Raw genomic sequence first — 7428 nt, forward strand, 5'->3', positions numbered from 1 at the left:
CGACTTCTTCGAGGGCATTTGTAAATATGACATTTCAGAGATTTTACTTAATTTTATTACTTGTGAAAAATTGTTTACACTTGAAAATTTTAATTATAGAAAAGAAATGTTTAGGTACGGAGAAAGCGAGATCGGAAATAGAACACAACCTTTCCAAATGAATCATCTTAAGTCCAAATCCATTCGTGCTTCGGCTCGAGAAATGATGAACGTAACTCATTTCCTTACTTTAATAATTGGAGACCTTGTTCCTCCTGACAATAAATTTTGGAAATTTTTCCTAACACTTTTAAAAATAGTTGATATTCTTTTGCAAAGCGAATTTGAGGAACACGTTTTAAAAAAATTATCAGAGTTAGTAGAACAGCATAACAGAGATTATATATCATTACTTAACACTAATCTTAAGCCAAAATATCATTTCCTAACTCATTACGTCGATGTAATTAAAATGAGTGGACCACCAAAACACTTTTGGAGTCTCCGTTTCGAGGGAAAACATAAAGAGGCTAAAGTATACTCAAATAATATTACCAGCAGGCAAAATATTTCATTTACTTTGAGCATGAAATCAGCATTAAAATATAGTCGGTTCTTACAAAAATATAAAAATGGCTTGCCAAACCTATTTACAATTATAAAAAGTGAACATTGCTTCATTGAAAAGTCTGAATTCAACTGTGTAAAAACTAAAATTAAGTTTCAAGATTTTTTTATTAAGGAATTAAATTTTAAAGGTACAACATACAAAGAAGGATATTATTTAACAAGAAATAGTTCTTCAGCTGTAGAACTATACGAAATCGTTAGAATTTTAAAATGTGATTCCAATGAAATATTTGTAGCAACAAAAGAATTTATGGTGAGTTGCTTTAATGAGCATTACCAATCTTACGAAATTGGTTCGGTCATAAACAATAGTAAGATTATAAATATAAAAGAATTTGAAGGTCCCCCAATTCATATTTATATAACTCCAACTGGTCTTAAAATGATAAGGCTAAAAAAATTTTAATCTTTTCAATAACATATTCATTATTAATTATAAGTATATATATATATATATAAGTAAATTAAGAAATTGAAATAAAATTTTAATATATTTTAAATAAAAGTAAAAGTGTGTTTAGCTTCAAAACAAAAATTAGGGGAACAAAAATGGATTTTAAAATGCATGGGTACGAAAAGCATAACATTTTAAAATGAAACGAATGACAAATTGATGCAAAAGAATATCAGCTTGGTTTGAAGAAATAACACTTTGATATGAAAAAATACCATTCTGGTACGACATTTCCCATAATTTTGTAGCAAAATTTGATATGTGCGCATAACAATCTATTATGAAAAATACCACATTCATATGTTCGAAAATACCAATTTGGTATGTTCGAAAATATACTTTTGGTATGACCACATATGGGACCAAAATTGATATGAAAAAATACCCGAATGATGACCATTTTTGGTATTTTTTTTTCTCTGTGTAGTTGTAGAAAAAGTAGCCAACCTAACATCTAGTTTTTTCTCAAAATTTCTTCGTCGTTTGCATATGTATGTACATATGTGGAAAGTTCCAAAATTTGATTTTAGTTGCTAATATACATATGCCTAAAAATCGTACAGTGGAATTATGTAATTTGTACTCATCTTTATATTTTTTCAGAGAACATTGCTATGAAAGGATAATATTGATTTAAACGAGATTCTATTAAGCAACCCAAAGGGAAAAATTCCTTTGAACTATTATGCTAAAGAGAAACAATTCATCCCAAAGTATAAAAAACTATTGAGCCAAATAATAGCTGAGCATATGGTAGCTAGCAATATACAACCCAAACAAAATCTGCTGAAAGAAATTTCGGAACAAATTGTCCTATTATTTGATTTTGAAATTAAGGTAACATTTGTATACATTTAAAAATATACTTAAATAAATGTACCTTTTTTTATTTTAAATGCTTATAGGATACCTATTATATACAAGTTAAAGGAAAAAAGCCAAAAGGATTGATTTACATTTATTTCTATCGAAATATAAAGATTCCCCAGCTATTTCTAAAATTTCGCACGAGGAGGAGTTTGTGGAAAGTATTGAGCAAAATGTTGATGTATGCTGGCTAAAGTTCAACGTCGAGCCAAAGGAGAAAGTGTTTGAAGTGTGGGCACAGACTTACGAATGGAGGAAGAACTTGTTTCAATTCGCTAACTCCTTGGAAAACATTTTCGACGCTCTACCGATCCTTAAGCAGTCCTTTGGGTTCGAGCTAGTAAGTTTTATTTTAAAGCCTAGTACTCAGTACGACGAAAACTGCTAGCTAAGCATAGGAGTAAGCGAGAGGCAAATAGGTAGCTAACGCCTTTAGCCGGGGACTTTTTTCCACCTCGGTACTCAGTTGAGCTAAGGAAATGGTAAGGAAATACCAGATTTAGCGGATGAATTCCGATGAACGCCTTTAGCCGCGGGCCAAAGAATAAAAAATTTGATCTTTGGCAGTGTGTGCAGAAGCGGTGTGCCAATAACAATTTATAAATGGAAGGAAAACCACAAAAACCAATGGAAAACTGCCTGTAGGAGTTGCTGCAATACATATTGCCATTCCAATAGCGAATTTAAAGCTTGCGACCCAGGTCGGCTCAACGTTTTGTAATATTTTAAAATTGGCGCCAGTTAATTTGTTTGCTAAGAGTAAGACCGTGCTACATGCATTGCGGATGAACTCCGAAAACTTCGGTCACACTAAAAGATTAATATTTTTCGACTAGTAAAACTCTTAGCCGAACTGAGTACTAGGCTTAAGCCTAGTACTCAGTACGACGAAAACTGCTAGCTAAGCATAGGAGTAAGCGAGAGGCAAATAGGTAGCTAAAGCCCTTAGCCGGGGACTTTTTCCCACCTCGGTACTCAGTTGAGCTAAGGAAATAGTAAGAAAATACCACTAAAATACTAGATTTAGCGGATGAATTCTGATGAACGCCTTTAGCCGCGGCCCAAAGAATAAAAAATTTGATCTTTGGCTGTGTTTGTGCAGAAGCGGTGTGCCAATAACATATTATAAATAGAATGAAAACCCAAAAAACCAATGGAAAACTGCCTGTAGGAGTTGCAGCAATACATATCCTCATTCCAACAGCAAATTTAAAGCTTGCGACCTAGGTCGGCTAATCATTTTGTAATATTTCAAAATTGGCGCCAGTTAATTTGCTTGCTGAGAGTAAGACCATTCTACATGCATTGCGGATGAACTCCGAAAACTTCGGTCACCCTAAAATATTAATATTTTTCGACTAGTAAAACTCTTAGCCGAACTGAGTACTAGGCTCTAAGTTCAAATGTTTATTTGTTGACCCTTTTTTTTGCATCAACAGATCTTGGCTGATTTCAAAATAAAAAACGAAGTATTATTTGATCTGTTATTTAAAAAGTGGGAGCCTTTCAAGCTAAAAGTTTTGCCGCTTTTACACTTAAAAGTAAAAGCCTAGTACTCAGTACGACGAAAACTGCTAGCTAAGCATAGGAGTAAGCGAGAGGCAAATAGGTAGCTAAAGCCCTTAGCCGGGGACTTTTTCCCACCTCGGTACTCAGTTGAGCTAAGGAAATAGTAAGAAAATACCACTAAAATACTAGATTTAGCGGATGAATTCTGATGAACGCCTTTAGCCGCGGCCCAAAGAATAAAAAATTTGATCTTTGGCTGTGTTTGTGCAGAAGCGGTATGCCAATAACATATTATAAATAGAATGAAAACCCCAAAAACCAATGGAAAACTGCCTGTAGGAGTTGTAGCAATACATATCCTCATTCCAACAGCAAATTTAAAGCTTGCGACCTAGGTCGGCTAATCATTTTGTAATATTTCAAAATTGGCGCCAGTTAATTTGCTTGCTAAAGCCTAGTACTCAGTTGGGCTAAGAGTTTTACTAGTCGAAAAATATTAATCTTTTAGTGTGGCCGAAGTTTTCGGACTTCATCCGCAATGCATGTAGCATGGTCTTACTCTCAGCAAACAAATCAACTGGCGCCAATTTTGAAATGTTACAAAATGTTGAGCCGACCTGGGTCGCAAGCTTTAAATTTGCTGTTGGCATGGAGATATGTATTGCCGCAACTCCTACAGGCAGTTTTTAGGGTTTTCCTTCCATTTATAATTTGTTATTGGCACACCGCTTCTGCACATACACAGGCAAAGATCAAATTTTTTATTCTTTGGTCGGCGGCTAAAGCCTAGTACTCAGTTCAGCTAAGAGTTTTACTAGTCGAAAAATATTAATCTTTTAGTGAGACCGAAGTTTTCGGAGTTCATCCGCAATGCATGTAGCATGGTCTTACTCTCAACAAACAAATCAACTGGCGCCAATTTTAAAATATTACAATACGTTGAGCCGACCTAGGTCGCAAGCTCTCAATTCGCTGTTGGAATGGCGATATGTATTGCAGCAGCTCCTACAGGCATTGGCCTTTGGTTTTTCTGGTTTTCCTTCCCTATATAAATTGTTATTGGCACACCGCTTCTGCACATACACAATCAAAGATCAAATTTTTTATTCTTTGGTCGGCAGCTAAAGGCGTTCATCGGAATTCATCCGCTAAATCTAGTATATTTGTGGTATTTTCTCACTATTTCCTTAGCTCAACTGAGTACCGAGGTGGGAAAAAGGCCCCGGCTAAAGGCTTTAGCTACCTATTTGCCTCTCGCTTACTCCTATGCTTAGCTAGCAGTTTTCGTCGTACTGAGTACTAGGCTTAAAGGCGTTCATCGGAGTTCATCCGCTAAATCTAGTATTTTTGTGGTATTTTCTCACTATTTCCTTAGCTCAACTGAGTACCGCGGTGGAAAAAAGTCCCAGCTAAAGGCTTTAGCTACCTATTTGCCTCTCGCTTACTCCTATGCTTAGCTAGCAGTTTTCGTCGTACTGAGTACTAGGCTTAAGAGTAAAACCATTCTACATGCATTGCGGATGAACTCCGAAAACTTCGGTCACACCAAAAGATTAATATTTTTCGACTAGTAAAACTCTTAGCCGTACTGAGTACTAGGCTAAAAGAGCAAAAAAGTAAACTCATCTTAAAGGACCTAAGCGTTAAGTCTGAAGGTAAATAATTTTCATTTGAATTTTGCTATTATTTCTTTCATTAATTTCAATATTCTTTCAGATACACAAAATGTTCTTCTACTTTTGTTGTTGCATGCGGTGTTAGTTCCGACGTTGAGAAGAAAGCAAGCTGAAGGATCAAAGTACCATAAATGCACCATTGAAGATTCCAGGAATAAATTTTTGGTTTGGAAGCCGACGATTGGAGAACTGCAGAATTACATCTCTGGCGAAGTAAACACTTGCTTTGGAAACAAGACCAGCTTTCAACCACTGATTTGTTGCACCGGTAGTGATCTTCATAATCTGGAACACTTTTATGTTTATGTTTCAGGCATTTTTTATAAGCTACCAAACATCTTGTCCGCTCTAGACGTATGCTTTAAAGTTTTTTTCATTTTAAATTTAAAATATCCCGAAGAGTGTGCGCTCGTATGGACGTTTGTTCAAAAATTCTTTTTTGAAATTTATTTGGATACCGACCTAAAAAGTAGATCATTATCCGAGTTCTTAAATGATTTGAAATAATTTACATTAAGTTTTGAAAATGGATTTCTGAATATCATAAGTTTGGTGAAGATACGTTTTTAAAACCGAAATTTTATTTATAAAACACCATATGTATTAAGATAATATAAAATATAAAAATGTAAAAGGAGAATAAAAAATTAATTTTCAGTAAAAAGCATTTTTAAATTTAAAAAAAATTGCCTTTAAATATGGAAAAGGGTTTCTTAAATTAAGAAAAATCGCCGTAATTTTAAGAAAAAATCCATATTTTTAGAAATAAACTGCCCTTAAAATTAGAAAAGGAGTACATATTTTTAGAAAAATCGCCTTATTTTTCAGAAAGTTTTCTTAATTCAAGAATATTTTCTTATTTATATGGTTTTTTGCCGTCAATTTAAGAAAAAATGGTTATGGATTTTAGAAAAGCTTACGTAAATTCAAGAAAATTATTTCCCATAATAAATGGCGAATTGCCGTTGGCTGAAAATCATAGGCGATTTTCTTGAATCAATGGCGAATTTCTTGAATCAATGGCGATTTTTTTTTATGAGTGTAGCTTTTGTAGTTTCTGAGATCTCAGCGTTCATACAGACAGACAGACGGACAGACGGACATGGCTAGATCGACTCGGCTAGTGACCCTGATCAAGAATATATATACTTTATGGGGTCGGAAACGCTTCCTTCTAGCTGTTACATACTTTTGCACGAATACAATATACCCTTTTACTCTACGAGTAACGGGTATAAAAATGTACTTTAAAAAACTATTTTATGTTTAATTTTCAATCTGGGTTTCGCCCATTCAGAAGCTGCACAACAGCTATAATAAAAACTCTGAGGATATTAGGAAAGAAGTTGACAACAGCCAAGTAACACTGCTCACACTCCTCGACTTCAGCAAAGCTTTCGATTCTGTTAACCATACAATTCTGAGCAATAAATTGACGAACCTTTTTAATTTTTCCGAAACCTCTGTTAAACTTTTGTCGTCCTATCTAAGTAACCGTCATCAATGTGTTGTGTCATCATTCTGTGCGTCTTCATTTCTATGTACTACACGGGGTCTACCGCAAGGATCTGTTTTAGGGCGAATCTTGTTTTCAATGTATGTAAATTATCTTACAACTGTAGTGACCCATAGTAAAGTCCATATGTATGACGATGATGTGCAATTATATGTTAGTGGGAATCTATGTCGTATTAATGACTGTATTCATGCTTGTAATTCAGACCTTCAATGTATTAGCCAATGGGCACGTGCAAATGGTTTACCTTTAAACCCCATAAAATCTAAATGTCTGGTTAATTAAAACTTAAAGTGTACAACCAGTCCTTATTGAGAATACTACACTATCCTATGTTAACCACGTAATTAGCCTTCGGTTTACTAAAAAATTTACAAAATTGATTTAAAATCTGTCATCGATTGAATTATCTTCAGAACTGTACACAAAATTATTCACACTAGGGAACCGTCGTACCTGTTTACTGAGTTAAGCTTTAGCGCATCTCAGAGAACAAACAATCTAATTGCAAGTCGGACCAAGTTGACAAGTTTTTTGTACCACTTTTTTGTTAATGCTGCTCGTCTCTGGAACCAGCTCCCACACTATTTAAAATCAATAAATAACGCCCAAAAATACAAGCTAAGCCTAACCACACACCTCAATACAAAATCAACCTAATTAATAATTATAGTAACTACAAAATCAACATAATTAATAATTTGTAATTATAGTACACACTTTTAATTTAAGTAAAATTAGTTTTAGCTCAAAACAATTTGCAATATTGAAATACCATGCCATAACGTGACTAGCAC

General features: G+C 34.3%; 1 long non-coding RNA gene across 1 annotated transcript; it reads left to right on the plus strand.

Moving 5' to 3' along the window:
• Nucleotides 1-1677: 1677 nt before the first annotated feature.
• Nucleotides 1678-3478, plus strand: LOC138912466 (uncharacterized). Its single transcript, XR_011418010.1, has 3 exons — nt 1678-1900; nt 1969-2270; nt 3370-3478. It is a non-coding gene; the product is annotated as an uncharacterized lncRNA (long non-coding RNA).
• The last annotated feature ends 3950 nt before the right edge of the window (nt 3479-7428 follow it).

Source organism: Drosophila takahashii, chromosome 2R (genome assembly GCF_030179915.1).
Source record: "Drosophila takahashii strain IR98-3 E-12201 chromosome 2R, DtakHiC1v2, whole genome shotgun sequence".
In the NCBI taxonomy this organism is placed as follows: Eukaryota; Metazoa; Arthropoda; class Insecta; order Diptera; family Drosophilidae; genus Drosophila; species Drosophila takahashii.